The sequence below is a fragment of the Protopterus annectens genome, chromosome 8.part0 (genome assembly GCF_019279795.1).
Source record: "Protopterus annectens isolate FY-2018-M chromosome 8.part0, PAN1.0, whole genome shotgun sequence".
NCBI classification, from domain to species: domain Eukaryota; kingdom Metazoa; phylum Chordata; order Ceratodontiformes; family Protopteridae; genus Protopterus; species Protopterus annectens.
This window is the reverse complement of record NC_056741.1, coordinates 139,487,927-139,506,887: the sequence shown is the minus strand read 5'-3', so window position 1 is coordinate 139,506,887 and position 18,961 is coordinate 139,487,927. Positions and strand designations below refer to the sequence as shown.

At 37.5% G+C, this 18,961-nt stretch overlaps 1 protein-coding gene across 1 annotated transcript in view; it reads right to left on the bottom strand.

The window, feature by feature from the left end:
- Positions 1–18,961, bottom strand: part of LOC122808676 (asialoglycoprotein receptor 1-like) — a 453,754-nt gene that overhangs the window by 20,583 nt on the left and 414,210 nt on the right. The window lies entirely within an intron of this gene.

Here is an 18,961-nt window from a genome sequence, read left to right as displayed (position 1 = left end):
AAAAGTTGTTTAGATTAACAGGGTTCTAATGATGTTCAGCCCTACCTGCATTTTGACCAGTTTGGTTAAGATTTATCAGGGGGATTATATATCATGACTCCTTTGATTAACTGGATTCATCTTGTGTATATTGGCAGGGGTGTAGGGCTAGTCATTCTGAGCTGTACAGTACTTATAAGACTCATCTGCATAACATTCATTTTTTGACTACAAGAATTGATGACTGTATTGAACAAATTATTGATCCTTCTTAATACCTAACTATTATTTATGTTCAATTAGGTTTTTTCTATGTGAAATAATTGTGTTTTGCTATTATTTTACACTATATTGGTATATTCCATCAGGAATTTTACTCAATATATGCTACACGGAATCTCTTACTTATATGGAAGTTACATGTATGTTCAATAATAATATATTTACATATTTGATATATATTATTATTCTAAGTATATACACCTTTTTGTAGCATTTAAACATATTTGATTCCACCTGTTTGGTTCATAACAGGACTTTGGAAACTGACAGGTATTTTATCTCTATACAACAGGGCTAGTATGCTATCAGATTCAGCTCTTTTTGAATAATAGTATGTGTTTCATTATTGGAGATATTGCTTGTATACAATAACAAGGGTTCCTGATTATTTAATTCCACAGGATCTTTTGCCGATTCACTCGGCTATTTATCCCTCTAACATAGGGATATATTTGCCATATATTCTTACCTCAAGTCCTTTGTGATTCATATTGTCCATTTATTTTGGTATATATAGATTATTTACTAATTCAACCCTTACTAAATCTGTAACCAGTCCACTTCAATTTTTTTCTTCCGGTTTGCTGCAACTTATTGTCATGGATCTTAATAAATTGCTTTCTGGTTTATGCTCCGATAAGGATGATTTAAAAATTTTTGGTATTGGTACTGAACACACTGAATTGGTTGATTTGGAAACCATAGATCCAGTTGACGGTTGCGAAAACTTATTTTTTAAATTAGGCAAACAAATTAAGATGCTTAGAACCAACATTTGGCACAACAAATTGTTTAAAGCCTATCAAGCACAGAATATATCCCCTAGAGGATTGAGATGTAAAATCCATCCACTAGTGGGTACACCGGATGATACTCTGTTGAAAGATTGGCAACAAGCACAACAGGAGGCTGCCATGACTAGGGCCAATATTTTGGTTTCTTTTTATGAGAGAACAATACAGAGTAATATTACTGAAGTGGAAAAAACATGTAACAGTCTCAAACAGTTTGAACAAGATACTAGTTTTCAGGGTTGCCTTAGCAAATTATCCAAAGAAATTTCAATTTTGGAAAATAACCTTAAGAATAAGAAATTGCACAAATTCGCCCATGATAAGGATGACTATGACAAGGGCAAACAATTTGAATCATAAAAGGGTGTAAGGTTTGCTCATGGTACAAAGAATGTCTCCTTCATACGTAGAAAGAGACCAAGGTCCATTTTAAAAAAGACTGGGCCTAGTTATATTACTTCAGGTGATGAATCCTCAACTACAGATACGGAGCCACCCAATACTAGTGATTCCCCAAATGCCAAAAGGGGTAGAAAAACTGAGGTCCCTTTAGGGGTAAAAAACACAGGGCAGGTAGGAAACACAGGGGTCACAAACTTAGAAGAGCTGTTTTTGTCGATAGTGAAGTGAATAATCAATGTACTAATGTTTTAAACATTTCTAAACATATTTTGACTGATGATCAATATTCCCTACTCAATAAAGGCCTTGGTTTTATCCCTGGTTTTTTTATTGATGAAAGTATCTTGGTTTCTGACACTATTGATTTTTGCAGAAAAATTAACTTAAAACTATTTTTCAAACAACAGGATCAAACTAATAATGCTCAAAGATCATCTGATTTCAGATTCCACAAATCTACATTTAACCCCCCTATGGATAAACATGTTGCTATCTTCCAACAGGCAGTCATCAAGGACATACACTTCAATTTGGGTTCTGTTGACACCATCAAGCATAATATGTCTAGGAAGGAACAATTGGCACTTACACAACTCAGAAATAATACAGATATTGTGATCATTTCTGCTGACAAAGGGGGAGCAGTGGTGGTAATGGACACCGACTACTATGTGAATGAGGGTCTTAGACAACTATCTAACCATCATCATTATCTGAAAATGGAGATTGACCCCACACTTGGTTTTGCTTTGGAAATCAATGAGTTCTTGGAACAAGCAGTAGAATCCGGGATTATCTCTGAAAAAACTAAAAATCATTTGATAGTTAAGGATCCTGCTAAACAACAACTTTATTTACTTCCTAAGATTCATAAGTCCATTCATCAGCCACCAGGTAGACTCATTGTTTCCGGCATTGGATCACTTACCGAACCCTTATCTGTCGTTCTAACTGAGAAACTGAAACCCTTATTAACATGTGTCAGAGCAAGGATCAAGGACACGACGGAATTTTTACAGATCGTCTTGGAGTCTCAACTGGATCCAGAATGGCTCATGTGTACTCTTGATGTTTCTTCCCTTTATACCAGCATCCCCCATTGGGTGTGTCTGAAGGCCATTGAATATTGGCTGGATAAAACTAATTTATACCCCCCAGGGATGAATACTTTATTGCTTTGTATGGTGGAACACATTCTCACTAAACATGTCTTTTATTTTCAACAAAACTGCTATTGGCAACTACAGGGCACGGCTATGGGTGCATCTTTTGCACCCATTTATGCTGATCTTTTTATGGGTTACATTGAAGATATGATTATATATGACCCCATGCATAATATTTACCTACCGGAGATTGATATATGGAGAAGATACCCGGATGACTGTTGGCTTGTGTGGAAAGGAGGTGAGGAATACCTCCATGAATTTATTCAACACCTAAATGGAAACATCTGGGGCATTGAATTTACTGCAGAATACAATCTGAACGAAATTAATTTTTTGGACGTTCATTTAACACGACAGGAAGACAATACCCTTAGAACATCTGTCCACAGGAAATTCCCACAATATAACACTCTTTTGCATGCTGACAGTTTTCATCCCAAACATATCATCAGAAATATACCCAAATCGCAATTCTTGCGAATGAAGAGGATTTGTTCATCAGTGGAGGATCTCAATAATCATCAAACTGATTTAACTAAGAGATTTTTATCCAGAGGTTATCCGGCACGTACTATTGAGTCAGCAGTCCAACTTAGCCAGGTCAAACCAAGGGATTCTCTTTTACAATACAATACTAAATCTGACAATAAGGAATCTGATATATGTAGATTTGTTACTACTTATGGCAGGAACAGTGCCAATTTAGTTAATTTAATCAACACGCATTGGAATATATTGAACTCACATCCCCTGTTGGAAGATTATCTTGGAGAACGATGTTATTTTTCCTACAGGAAAGGCAAAACCTTAGGATCTTTATTTTCACATTATAAAAAAACCAGGGTCATTAGTGATAACCTTACTCAAAGAACAATAACTGGGGATAAACTTGTAGGCATTTACCCATGTGGACACTGCAGTTTTTGCAACTACATTTTTAAAACTACCACATTCACTAGTAGGAATTCTGGACAACTATACAATATACAATTTTTTGGCAATTGCAGTTCAGACTGGATCATTTATCTTGCCACATGTACATGTCAAGCATTCTACATTGGCCAAACTTCTAGACAATTTCGGGTTAGGATCTCTGAACATCTTGGGGACATCAGGAATAAGAGACTAACCAACGCACTATACAGACATTCCACTAAACATCCTACGGCCAAATTTACCTTTACCATCATTGATCATATCACAGGTAATCGATCCTTCAAAACAGGTTGGCATGATATACTAAATGCCAAAGAAAAGAGGTGGATTATCAAACTTGGGGGGCTTTCCCCCCCGGGATTAAATGACAAATTATAATCTATAATTTTTCCATTTACAGGGTGTATGTGCATCTCTTTATTTAGTTGTACAGCTTATGTTCTTGCATCCCAGCTCTACATAATAATTTTGTGGTTGGTATCTAATAATAGACATTTAATATCCTGATTTTTCTTTCAGGTTCATATTTGCATATGTATACATTACTTATGTATTTTATCCATTATGTCTACATATTTGGATATACCAGCTAACTATTTTGTTATTTTTTTGTAACAAAGAAAAAGTTTTGCTTATGTTCACTTTTAACTTATGCTTTGACTTTATTTGTTTCAGGAAGTGATGTCATAAATATCCACTAATTAATATTATATAAGCTCTTGCAGAATTGTTTCTGCTTACTGCACTACTGATGAAAGCCTTGCTGCTGAAACCGGTCTAGTTTCAGTCACAAATAAACTTATTTTGGATCCTCCTTGGTGCTGGCATTTTTCTTTTTGGGTCTACAGTCTCATATTCAGCCAGCCTTTTCTTCATTTTGACCATCTGATTTTTGCAACTTTATCACCACATCTGAATATCTGTTTAAAGCTTCTTCTATTTTTACCAGCCTTTTATTTTTTGTGTTGCTTTCCTCCATAAGTGTTTTGTTTATTTTAATCAGGTCTGGGTGCAGTTGTTATATATCTTCCTGTAGGCTACTGGAATTCATGTCTGGAGGTTGAATTGCTTTTTGCTGAACAGCTGCAGAAATTTCCTCAGTCAGTGTTTCTTCCTCATTTTTTGCAACTCATTTTTTCCTTGTGCTCCTTATTTCTTTTTTCCTGGCATCCAGGCAGTACACTTACTCACAAGTTACTGAAATTTACCCATAAACATAAGTCTACTGACCTTCTCTCTCAAGTTTCTGTTTCTTTTTACACTGGGAGAGCTAGAATTAAGCTGGTACTCAATGTGCAGCCATCTTAGATGCCCGATGTGTCTATTGTTGTAGGAAAGTCATTTTATATTGCACAGCTTATAAACAAAGGAATGTTATCTTGATCCAGGGAAATCATTATCTCCTTTTACTCAGCCTTCATTATGACAGTCATTAAGTATAATGCCCTGCTTGGCATGTATCTTTCCAGACACATGCAACAGCTGGAATGTCTACAGAGATACCTTAGTAAAGGGATACAAGACCTAAAAAACATGGCCTACATGGGCCAATTCAAAGCCCTGTCACTGTACTCGGTATCCTACAGACTGGTAAGCGATGACCTGTGTCTGGCATATAAGGCATCCTCCAACCAAATACTGATAGATTTGCAGAACATCACCAAGTGAGATTGCATCAGAAATAGCCTAGGGATCCAAACCTCTTCTGCAGCATCAAGAGGATGGTTTGGGGGGACATGTATATCTCACAGAGGATAGCACTGCTCTGGAACAGACTCACCATCCACATAAAAAAAAAATTCATCCCTCTGCGTATTTAAGCACAGCATGGCTCAACGGATGGGAAACTGAGAATTTACCCCAAGACTATGCCCTGTACTACTAATGGACAGAGGCAGCTCCTACATGCTTTATCCCATGCATGAGTCCCTTCATATTACGTATGGTATGATGCCAATTATTCTCATTAGGAGACTGAGCATGGGATGGGCAAAGCCATTCCAACACCAAATGGGATAGGTTAATTCAAGCAAACTGGCTAGCCTTAAAATGTCCCACAAGAGAAGCAAGTGTAGTACTTACTTATGAACATGTAGTAGGGCAACAAAATGCAAGAAGAAAAATGCACTTAATAATTTAATTAAAATCAAGAAAAAGTAGCAACACATATCCTCAGTGCCATTTTTTGTCTGCGTTTTACTTGAAGATGAAAAAAAAAAGCACATTTAGAATTTATTTTAAGACAGTAAACAAATACTAGGCTAAAGAAAGCAAACTGAGTCAACCAACAATGGCTTGAATGTGAAAAGCTGTTGCTAAATGGTTTATACCTAGTGGAACCCAGTGCATTTTTTGCTCCAAAAATAAAGTGTCTCCAGTAAGTTCTTTGCCAAAGATGCCTTATGTTCGATTCCCCGGTTCATATGCTTTTCAAAAGTAGTGCACAAATGCTATTCCTCTTTTATACCACAATTTACTCTACAGTTACAAAAAATATTGAAGATGTAGCCCCATGATTAGCTTTACTCTCATGGAATGCTGAGTATCCCTGTTATAGGTGAATGTTGCAAAGATGTAGCCCCATGACTAGCTTTACTCTCATGGAATGCTGAGTATCCCTGTTATAGGTGAATGTTGCAAAGATGTAGCCCTATGACTAACTTTACTCTCATGGAATGCTGAGTATCCCTGTTATAGGTGAATGTTGCAAAGATGTAGCCCTATGACTAGCTTTACTCTCATGGAATGCTGAGTATCCCTGTTATAGGTGAATGTTGCAAAGATGTAGCCCCATGACTAGCTTTACTCTCATGGAATGCTGAGTATCCCTGTTATAGGTAAATGTTGCAAAGATGTAGCCCCATGACTAGCTTTACTCTCATGGAATGTTGAGTATCCCTGTTATAGGTGAATGTTGCAAAGATGTAGCCCTATGACTAGCTTTACTCTCATGGAATGCTGAGTATCCCTGTTATAGGTGAATGTTGCAAAGATGTAGCCCTATGACTAGCTTTACTCTCATGGAATGCTGAGTATCCCTGTTATAGGTGAATGTTGCAAAGATGTAGCCCCATGACTAGCTTTACTCTCGTGGAATGCTGAGTATCCCTGTTATAGGTGAATGTTGCAAAGATGTAGCCCCATGACTAGCTTTACTCTCATGGAATGCTGAGTATCCCTGTTATAGGTGAATGTTGCAAAGATGTAGCCCCATGACTAGCTTTACTCTCATGGAATGCTGAGTATCCCTGTTATAGGTGAATGTTGCAAAGATGTAGCCCTATGACTAGCTTTACTCTCATGGAATGCTGAATATCCCTGTTATAGGTGAATGTTGCAAAGATGTAGCCCCATGACTAGCTTTACTCTCGTGGAATGCTGAGTATCCTTGTTATAGGTGAATGTTGCAGTAATTACTGCTGCTGTATCTGGGGAGGGGGTGCAAGTACTTCAAACACAATGTGTGAACATGGTGGCACACCCTGTTAAAGAAGTAAGACAGCTGTCAGTCACTCACATCTGATATACAGTTCCATTCAGTCAACTTTGCTGGAATGGCTATATGTCTGCAATTATTGTAATTAAACAACAGTAATGTACACATGCATTTGTTTAATTATAGTTATTTGTTAGCTGGGGAAAAACACTAAGTAAAAGTGCCTTTCTTCAAGGCTGGCCATGGACCACTCTTTTGTTAAATAATTTGTTCAGCATCCTATAGCAGGCAAAATGAAATGAAGGGAATCAAACCTAGGACTGTGGGATGGAGCATGCTAGCATCTCATGACCTTAACCCTCTGCACTAAACTACTGATTACACAATACTAATACTATGTAGAGTTGGTTAGCTGTGACAAATAGAGACTTGCACAATTAGAGAATTTTGCATAACAGATTTGGGAAGAGAAGTTTTCACCTGCACAGACTATGGGGAGACAATTTACTTAAAATGATCACAGATATTTAATTGCCTCTCTTCCATGCAGCAGCCATGCCCAAAGAACATCCACAAAATGGAGGCTGCCTCTAATGCTGGGAGGGTGGCCTAATGATCAAATTGTTTGCCTTACAAGCACAAGGTGCAGGATTTGAGTCTCACAAGGGATAACTGGCTAGGCTCAAAATGGCTCACAAGGGCAGCTAGCTTAATACTAACCTATGAATATGAACCGGTTAGACTGCTTCTGATTTGAATAATACCTTTTCTTTTATGTAAAATAAACATGATGGTACAAATCAGATAGTCCAGTCACTATTCAGGCTCCTCTTTGCTATATAGTTACACAGATGTAACAACAACAGTACATTAGAATCAGATTGTAATCAAACTGAGTGCTTAAAATTTACACCGAATTAACATCTGTTAGCTAACTACCAAAACTTTGACTAAGAATTATTTAATCTCTTAATTTACAGTAAATAAAGAGCAATTGCTATCAGAGTGTAATAAGATATGAAGAAGTGTGCATAGTACAGATATTACCTCACACCTGCTGGATGCTCTGAGGCACAAGTCCAAAGAGCAAATTCGTTATAATCCCTAGGTGCTGATATTTAATGCTATGCACACTCCTGAGTGCTTTACTCTACTTATAAAATGGGTAGTTGTATTTTTTTGCAGTTTTTGAATTTTACATTTCTTACTTTTTGTATGGTAATTACATTTTGTAGTATATTTTAATGTAAGTTTGTTTGTCCAGCTATTATTGATAGTTGTGCAGCATTATAAAATTTTAACTGTAGGCTCATAGGTGTATACCAGGCTAAGAATCACTAGGGCCCTTATAAGCCGAGCCATGAAAAGATTTCACAGCAGGCACTGGCTGTGCTTCTGGGCCATTTTAAGCCTAGACAATTTTTCTTTTAAAGGTGAGAAACTCTCTTCTTTATGACTGTGAGGTGAACACATTAATCATAATACCAACACCCCCCCCCACCCAACAAAGGACTGGAACTCCATACAGGTAAGTGTTAGGTCAACTGCTCTTGTGGGCCATTTTAAGCCTAGCCAGTTTTTCTCAGAAGCAAGAATCAAGCCCTTTACCTCTGTAAAGTAAATACCTTAACCTTTATTCAAATCTTCAACTCATGGAGTTCTGGTGTGAAATTTTCATGGTAATCATTTACAGGACCATGGTGTTAAGCTGTTGTGTGCTGTTGCACAGTTCAGTCTACAATTAGGTATTAGCACTATAGAGCACCACATCTAAGTTCTGGCAAGGAGACATTTCCAGATGAGATTTACATTGATTCGCGAACATGCACACTGCTCGCCAGTTTATCCTGCATCAAAAATAGATTCACAAGAGTAATCATTCTAACAATTTAGAAGAGCTGAAAGACACATATGTGCAAGCAGTAATGATCTGCCTCTCTTTCTTTAGTTGGTTTAGCTGATGCTATACTTGTTACATCCTTTAAAAATATTCACAGAGGTAATTATTTTGGTGACAACTCCTAAGAACTTAAAAATGTTAGGACAAGATGGACACTGTGCATACAGCCTTCAAATAAATCTATGTCTATATCTATATCTACATCTATATCTATATCTATATATGGGTCCACTTTCAAATTTCAAAACTCCACACTTTCAAACCTCAAAATACTGAAAGCCAGAGGATCGAAATTTTGGAATCTTGAAACAAAAAAAAAAATCTAAAATTATAAAACATCAAAAGTCAGATTTTTACAGGGGGCAAGCACCCCCCTGCACCCCTCACACCCCTCCTACTTAAATATACCAATTCCGAGATTATACTACAGTGAAGAGAACAGTAAAGTTCCCATTCTGCACTGTACGTCGATCACAATTGACAAGTTTTGAGATTCCAAAATTTCGATCCTCTGGACTTCCGTATTTTGAGGTTCGACATTGTGGAATTTTGAAATTTGAAAGTGGACCCCTATATATAGATACAAGTATACATCTAATCTATACTATGCACATATATACATACACATATGTGTGTGTGTGTGTGTGTGTGTGTGTGTGTGTGTGTGTGTGTGTGTGTGTGTGTTTGTGTGTGTGTATTTGAAAATTCCACAATATGAATGAGATGATAATCATGCAATGTGAGTTACCAACAATCACAAAGGCACTTACCACTTAGGCAAATCATAGTAGCGCTAATTGCATATCTTTATTTTTGTCCACAACACTATACTTAAACATCAGTCATATTACCAGTGTGCATAATATTTTTTAAACAACCTTGGGTTTTTATTTATGTGTAACAGAGAGAGGCTACTGTATATATATGTGCTGTTGTGAATAGATATGACAGTGTGTGTCTGTGTCTATGTCTGCATATTTTAAGCTCATATCACATGACTGCACTCAGTTTAATAACTGTTTCAAAGGGAAAGCAGGATACACAGATTCCTACTGTGAAAAGTGACAACTTTAATGCTTTACAGACTAACTACCACAATTGTGCTTTCAGTAAGTTTCCAGTACTATGCAGTTTGTGACGGTGAAGTTAAAATTCACAAACTGTCTTCATAAACCAGGAGCAGCTTGGAAGGTGTGTGGTCCAGAAAATGACCTGCACATATTTCAAAGAAAGGATTTTATTATTTCCAGGTGTAAAAGTGCACCATGGTAGACAAGAGTGGAGCAAAATACAGTCATGTAATTACATGAGTATGTCAGCCAAAGCTTACATTTCATGGCAATGTAAGTCTTATCACACTTAAAGACAGTGGTGAAAAAGAAAAGCAGGAATAACAGGTAAGAATGTTGCTTAATCTACTTATAAATGGAACAACATAGGATGTGTATCCATATGAATAAACAGCAGAATCATACCTCTCAGCTGTACAGGTGTTTGCCCCGAATTTTTGGTCTGTTTCTCATAAAATTGTGTTTTTCTGGCAAATCACTGGGAAATCATTGAGGACTGATGTCAGAAAATAATGGCAACACAGTTCAGAAAATTCATGATAATGCAAAACCTGTTATTTCTTCTGCTTTCTAAATTTATAGGAACAATATTTAAAACGTGTCCCTATTTTTTGGGCCTCTGTATCCCCATTATTTGTGCCTTTGTCCAGATTTCTTGCTCTAAGAGGTTGAGCACTATGGAATGAGGTCATATGTTACTTTACACTAGTCAATACTATCCCAAATGTTTTCCAAATAAAAAATTAGTGACTAAAGTCTTTATGTTAGGAAATCAAAAAGGACATTCAGAAAAATCAGGGACAACACTGAGTTGTGGAAAATCACTACATAACATGGCAAAATGTTCCACATGAATCACTGTCTGCAAAAAAATCTAGGCCATTACAGGTTTCATTCTTAGTCATATGTACTACGTCCACTTATTTGCATCTTATTGTTTGTACTCAAAACTTTTCATTAACAATGTTAGTAACAGCAATCTGATTAGCAGTAAGGTAGGCATGGCTCATTAGCATAGTTACTAAAGCAAAGCAGCAACATTGTCCCTTCCACAACCTATACCCCATACAGTACAGATGTCACATTTCTTAAAATTTTATCTATGTGTGTATGTGTGTAGAAAAATACCTATTGGTCAAAACAGCATACACAATTCTGCCCTTGTGCCTTCTATGTATTCTTTCAAGAAGTTACAAAATGGGGCCCTTAAGTGGATAAAGTGAATGTGCAGAGGGCTTTTGATGCTGAGATCAGGAGTGCAGAGTGCAGCTCTGATATTTACAATGACAATGACAATGCCTTGTTTGCAACTAGGTATGGTAAATATTATTACAAGCCTCAAATACTGAAGCAACTTTTATTCTGAATTTCCACTCATTTGCATTCAGTCTACACACTATTAGTGCAACATTACCTGTGGTGCAAGATAGCACACTGGTTAATAAGTAGTGAATACACTTTATCTACAAAAGGGAGTACATATTTTCTTTGTTGCATTCACACACTGGCCCAATGCAGTACACACCACATTTTATCTCTGAATATTTCTCATCTTCAGGAATTTTGCAAAACAGTAAGCAATATATCTTGCCAGAAAAGTATATCTTAGAACTGGGAAGAAGTGCAGCTTTTGTGCTTTACAGACTAATTGCCCTCCCAGTTCCACGAGGTAGCTGTGCCCTGTTGAAATACAAGAAATCTGCAACAGAGTGCATAACATCCAGTGAGCCAAAGCTTTTTAAGAGTAGAAAGGTAAACGAAGATGGTCTTGGTGATTCAGAAAAAACTCCACCACTGTTGGAAATGGCATCGGTGAAACTGGACTATTATTAAGATGCATGAAATTGTGATTCAGAAACATGTTAGCTGTAATGAGGAGAGAAATCATTATGAGCTAATCTGCATGTCTCTGAATCACCTTCAACCTCCATGATTGTGAATCAGGACTGTAGATCAGTATACACATCTCCGTAAGAATCCTTCCGTGGGCATGTACTAAGTGTATTGATTACTGAGCGCGTGCATGGCAGAGTGCCATTTTGCAACTGGATGTTGTAGTGTAAGTATGTCTGTGTGTAAGCTCTGTTAATCAGCTCATTTATAGTTATTGAAGCAGCTTTCCATTCTAATGTGTTTTCATGTAATAAAGATTCTTAAACAAGCTACCCCACCTGCTTGTCATCTTTGGAGTAAGGGACGAGCAACATGGTATCAAAAGTGGGATGCCTAAAGGACATGGTTTCAGAAGCGGCAAATCTAATGGTCAGAAAGAACTCCAGTTTCTCTACTTTTACATCAAGGGGCATGTAGTCATGGTTGGTGGTATGTGCAGAAGTGGACCATTCCTTGCTACATGTATAATCCACAAAAAACAGGTCAGAAATGAATTTCTAATGTTAAACTTGCTCAAGCTACTTATTATTTCCTAAATATGAAATGAAGCATACAGACCACTCTAAATGATATTAAAATAAGTCGTATTGTCTGATATTGCTAGAATTATTCAAATCACTATGGAAAATGTTTGAAATAAAGTCCAAATTATATAAAATTAATAAAATAAGAGAAACAACCGCATTTTGCTAAGCATGTACTTCATATTAAATGAGGCTATCAGAGTTATCAGAAGTGTATGAAGTATTTTCATGTTTGTGCGGTGTTACAATAAAGTTATTTTTCAAATACAGCCATTTTAGAGCATATTTTGCAAAATACAGTATTTTGAAGAGTTTATTGTGCATTTGAATGTTATTACAATTACTGGCTGTGTGTGCATTTTCATATAATTACAAGTGGACCTGGGTTGCATTGTGTTTTACTATAATTTGCTGGCATGGCAGATAGATTTCGAAAACCATCATCACTAGTGTTTGACAATAATTCTGCTGAGAACTGGAGAATATTTGAGCGAGAGTACGACATTTTCATACAGGCTGCATTTTCTGATAAAGATGACTGTACAAAGGCATTTATTCTACTTAATTTAGTTGGTTCAGAAGCCATAGAAAGGGAATGTTGATTTGTGTATGCACCTGCTTTTATGCTGGAAAGGGGGAAAATTGTCATATTGTTGTACAGGCTGAGTCAAGAGAGGACCCTGAGTGCTTAAAATGTAAATTTAGAGAAATGTGTAACACCAGACAAACATTACAATGAAAAGGCACTTATTTTACCAAGGGATCAAAAGCCTGGTGAAACTTTTGCAGCATATATAACTGACTTGAGAAATAAAGCTAAACGTGCACATTTGGTGATTTAAGAGATGAGTTGATAAAGGACAGACTTGTTTGTGGTATTAAAGATGATGCTGTGAGAAAGATTTTGCTTCATGACAGTGATTTAACTTTGAATAAGGCCATTGAGATTTGTCCAATATATGAGCTCAGAGAAAAGCATACGAATATGTTTACAAATGAGAACGGCATGTTTCCAGTAACTTCTAAGCCTCACGTTGATAGTATGTAGCACGTGGTTAAAAGAAACAGGCCCAAGCACATGCCAGCTGCAGCCCCTGCGAAACTCACAGTTAAACCCCAGAGCTTTCTAGCAAGTTCCAGAAACCGCACAGCCTCAGTGAAGCATGAGTAAGTCAGCAAATTCAAAGCATGGGGCCCAACCTAATTTCACTGTCAACTGTCGTTACTGTGGTAACAGTCATGAATCTAAAAGAGAAACATGCTTAGCTTTTGGTCAGCAATGCCATAAATGTAACAAATGGAATAATTTCAAAAGGTTTTGTAAATCAAAGTGTGCACATTCTTTTACTAAAATGGATCATTTCAAAAAATCAATTGATCAATTAGAAAGCCATGACCCAGAGTCTCATTCTTTTTGTGTTGATGGTGTGTCAGTGCTTAATGAGACATTCAATGCAGCTGATTTATGGGCCAAGAATGAAGTATTTTGTACTGTACAGATAAATGGCAAGCCCATAGAGCTCAAAGCTGATACTGGCTCAAAGTGCAATGTTATGTCTGCAGAAACATTTGCTATTTAGAGTATGTGCTGGTGAAAGGCTTCATTTGAAAAAGTGTGCGAAGCTTGTTGCATATGTTGGCGAAGAGATTTAAACCAAAGGCTCAGTAATGCTTTCATGTTACTCTGCAAGTAGAAGTTACATCTTATTATTTTATGTGGTCAAGAGGCAAGTCCAGTCACTACTACGCCTCAGAGACATTTTGAAAATGGGACTGCTTTCATTTAACAAGGAAGTTCACCATGTTAGCTTAAAAGACTACTACTCTAATTTTGCTCAGTCTATTTTGTCTGCCTATGCTGATCTATTCAAAGACAAAGTTGGCAAGCCTCCAGGTGTGTGCTCCATAAAGTAAGACCCAGATGTTAGTCCAGTTCTCAGGCCAGCCAAAAAAGTTCCAGTAGCTATGCAGACTAGCGTTAAAGACAAACTAGATAAAATGGTACAACATGGTGTGATTTGTTCAGTTGAAACTCCAACTGAGTGGGTATCTTCCATGGTGGTAGCTCATAAGAAAAGCTCAGATGACATCAGAATATGTATTGACCAATAAGATTTTAACAAGGTCCGAAAAAGACCTCATCATCCAATACACACAGTCGAAGAAGTTGTAGCTCTCATGCCAAATGTCTGTCTTAGATGTAAAGAGTTCATTTTGGCAAATTCAGCTTGACAAGAAATCCTCATTGCTCACTACTTTCAGTACTCTGTTTGGCAGGTACAGATTTCTGAGATGGCATTTCGGATAAATTATGCAAGTGAAGTCTTTCAACGTGCAATGAAGCAACATTTTTTCTGGGTATCCTTTTGATATTATAGTAGATGACATACTGGTAAACGTCAGAAAAGTTCTGGAAAAGGCACTTCAAGTGAATCTTAAACTCAATCCACAGAAATGCAAATTCAGGCTATGTACAGTCACGTTGGTCATTTATTCACCAGTTCAGGCTTATGACCAGACACTTTTAAGCAAACATCCATTCTTGAGATACCAGCTCCAGACAATGTTCAAGCCCTGCAACATTTTCTTGGCATGGTTTACCTAGGCAAGTTCATTACAGACTTGAGTCAAATATCAGCACCACTCAGAGCTCTAACACGTAAATATGTATCTTGGTCTTGGTTAGAATAGCACCAGGGAGCATTTGATGTCCTGAAACAGAGAATTACCAGTCCACCTACTCTCAGATTCTATGACATCCACAAGCCAGTTACTCTTTCATGTGATGCTTCGAAATCTGGTCTTGGTGCAGTCATTATACAAGATGGTCAACCTGTTTCTTATTCATCCAAAACTCTCACCCAAGCTGAAATGCAGTATGCTCACACAGAGAAAGGGCTTTTGGCAATTGTATTTGCATGTTCCAAGTTCCATGATTATGTGTATGGTAGACCTATCCAAATGGAAACATATCATCAACCTCTAGTCACCGTATTGAGAAAGCTTATGCATTCAGCTCCAGCCAGACTGCAACACATGATGCTGAGATTGCAAAAGTACCATTTCAATCATGTCTACAAGAAATCAGACTTCTTTATCTTCCTGATACATTATCCAGATCGCCTAGAAACACCATGGAACAGCTTGAGAATGAGAACTTTGATTTTGAAGTCATGGAAGTGAGAAATTTTTCTTCCACATTTCTTGATGAGCTGAGAGATATACACAGCTGCAGAACCAGTTTTACAAAAGCTCAACCACTTTCTCAAGGAAGAATTACCTTCAAAGCAATCTAGTTTACCTCCAGAAGTGGAACCTTATTTATCATAGAAATAAGATTTTGTCTGACAATGGTATCATTATGAAAGGTCCTAAAGTTATTGTTCTTTGCAACCAGAGTACATTACTATCTTGCATCTTGGTCACCCAGGGGTAGACGCTACCAAAAGAAGAGCGAGAGAGAACTAGTATTTTGGCCTTCTATGTCACAAGATATTGAGAGAATACTTTCATCTTGTTCTGTGTGTAATAGCACAAAGCCAAATCAACAGAAGGAACCACTTCAACTAAACCAGATTCCGCATCTACCTTGGTTGACCATAGCCACCAACATTTTCGAGTGAAATGGTTAACATTAATTGGTGTTAGTAGACTCTTATTCCAATTGGTTTGAGATTGAGCTACTTCCCAATCTAGCATCCTGTACTGTCATTAGATAGATGAAGCATCATTTTGCAGTGCATGGATCTCCACACAAAGTTATTTCTGACAATGGCACACAGTTTACAAGCCAACAGTTCAAAAGATTTACCAAAGAGTGGGACTTTACTCATGTCACGAGTAGCCTAGAGTATTCACAGTCAAATGGTTTTGCAGAACGTGCAGTCCAAAGTAAAAAACAGTTACTAGAGAAGTCAAAAACAGACAATAGTGACATTTTCCTGCAACTCTTGAATGTCAGAAATATTCCTCCTGATAAACATTTTAGTTCACCTGCTCAGAGGCTTCTGTTGAGACAAACCAGAACCACATGACCAATCACTAGTCAATTGTTGGTTCCATGTGTCAAAACAACAGGTCAGTGAAAGCCATTCTGTTGAAAAAGTGTTTAACCCAGAAGTCCTACTACGATAAGACAAGAAAACTGCTCAATCCATCACGAAAGGGAGAAGAGGTATGGATGCAAACGTCCAAAGGTTATGACTGGATTGGAGTCATGAAGAATATTTGCCCAAAGCCGAAACCATACATTATGGAATCACGAGGATCAGAATTCAGACAGAATCGGAAGCGTTTAATACCAGTATCCGAGCCTATACCACAGCACATAGCCTGTGAGAAAGAGGGTTCCTATTATATAATCAAAGACGCAATCCTTCGAATGCATCTTGATTGAACTTGAAAGCACAAAACAGCAAAATAGCAAAATGGCATATAAGTGATTTCTTTCCCTGGGAAAGAAATCACTTGGCCGCCTCCATTACTTTACCATTTTTGTCACTGCAGTGTGATCTCGGAGTTGGTATATTTAAGTGGGAGGGGGGGTGTAATTTTTTTTTTTTTTTTTTTGTGGAACAGCGATTTCTTTCCCTGGGGAAAAAAAATCTCTGTTCCTAGTGTTCGGCATTGTAAGCTTTCAATTACATGGGGTCGATAAATCAGCGCTCACTTTTTTAACCATTCTCTGATTTCATATAGACCCTTAGAAAGACTCTTTATCTCAGGGTGAGTTGTCTGGTGTTCCAGTTCCTGAGGAAGTTCCAGAAGGAATTTCCATTCCTGTGACAAATCCCAAGGTAAGCTGTTTACCGAAACCTGTCCCTGATAAGTCCAGTCCTGATGGTTATGCCACAAGATCTAGTCGAGTCTCGAGACCCTGTTCCAGATATACAGCGACTTGGACAGAACCATATGAATACCTTGAGCATTGTGTTTATTTCCTGAATATATATTTTGTTGCATGCCTAGCTGCTTTCTTTTTTTAAGAGGGAGAATGTAGGTCAGTGTACATATTTCTTTAAGAAACCTCCTGTTGGCATTTACTAAATGCATTGATTACTGAGCACATGCAGGGACAGAGTGCCATTTTGCAGTTAGATTTTGTAGTGTAAGCATATCTGTGTGTAAGCTCTTTATGTTAATCAGTTTGTTTATAGTTATTGAATCTGCTATCCATCCTGATGTATTTTCATGTAATGAAGCTTCTTAAATGAACTTCCCCACCTGCTTGTCATCATTGGAGTAAGGGATGAGAGACAAACACTTTTGTATAGGAGTTCCAAGTGACAGCCTATGCATCATGTTAGCATAGGCACTGCCCTCATTTACTGTCTCACACATATACATACATTGAAACAGAAACATAGCGCACACACACACACACACACACACACACACACACACACACACACACACACACACACACACACACACACACACTTTGACATACCCATTACGTGTCCCTAAGTTGATGTTCCCAAGAACTCTTCCTGTTTTTCTTGCCCTCATAAATCATGGATGATTACAGTCAGTAAATAATGCCACACAACAGACTTCTTATTGTTTTGAAACTGCATTGTGATGTTAGACCTGCTGCTCTGTTAACTTTACGTGATGCCAAGTCATATTTGCACTGTTCCTTCTGATATTACCTAGTGATTATCCAGACTTTTGCCAAAAGCCTCCCCCTACACACTTAAATGACAATCCCTTTCTACCTTCTACCCTTGATATCACAGGATGTGTCTGTTGTTGCCTCTTATAAGTGCCCTATCCCTCGTATGTCACAGATTTTTGCAGTCATGTAGTAATAATCATATAATAATAATAATTCAAGAAAGCAGTTTCATTATTTTTATTTTATTAACCAACTGATCTGTTAGTGTACTGAATGGGAAGGTGGCCTAATGGTTAAGGTGGCTGCCTTATAAACACAAGATGCAGGTTTTGAGCCTCACAAGGGATAATTGGCTAGACTTGCAAGGGCAGTTAGCCTAGTATGAACCTATAAGGCTGCTGCTTTCTGGGCCAAGACTTTCATTTTTTTTTTTATTTTCAAAAACTTGTTTAATATTTTAGAAGTCATCCTAGTGCTGATTGGTAGTACAGAAGACTACTGCACAGTATATAACCACCAAGGGTAGAGGCTTTGAATCTTTTTAAGTGACTAAACCAAAACAGTCAGTGTTATCCCTTAGAACCAGCAAAAAATAAATAATAAAAATAATAGGGAAAACACCAGGCACAGAATTCCCAAGCACTTCAAAAGCAACAGCAGTCCACTCAATGTATATTAAAAAACGTTTTATTCACATCAAGAACTCCATTTTTAAGTGCCTTTAGGACACACCATATAGAGTATCCCTGGTGTCTAGTGTTTCTACCACATCACATCTTTTGTTCAGAGAATTTTTAAGTGACTTTAAGGCATGATGTAAAGAGTTATCCCTGTTGTCTAGTGTCCCCCCACCCCATGTTTTTCAGACTACATACCTTTCTTCTGTGAATTTTTAAGTGCATTTAAGGCATGATGTAAACAGCAATTTCTGGTGTCTAGTGCTCCCCCCCAATGTTGCT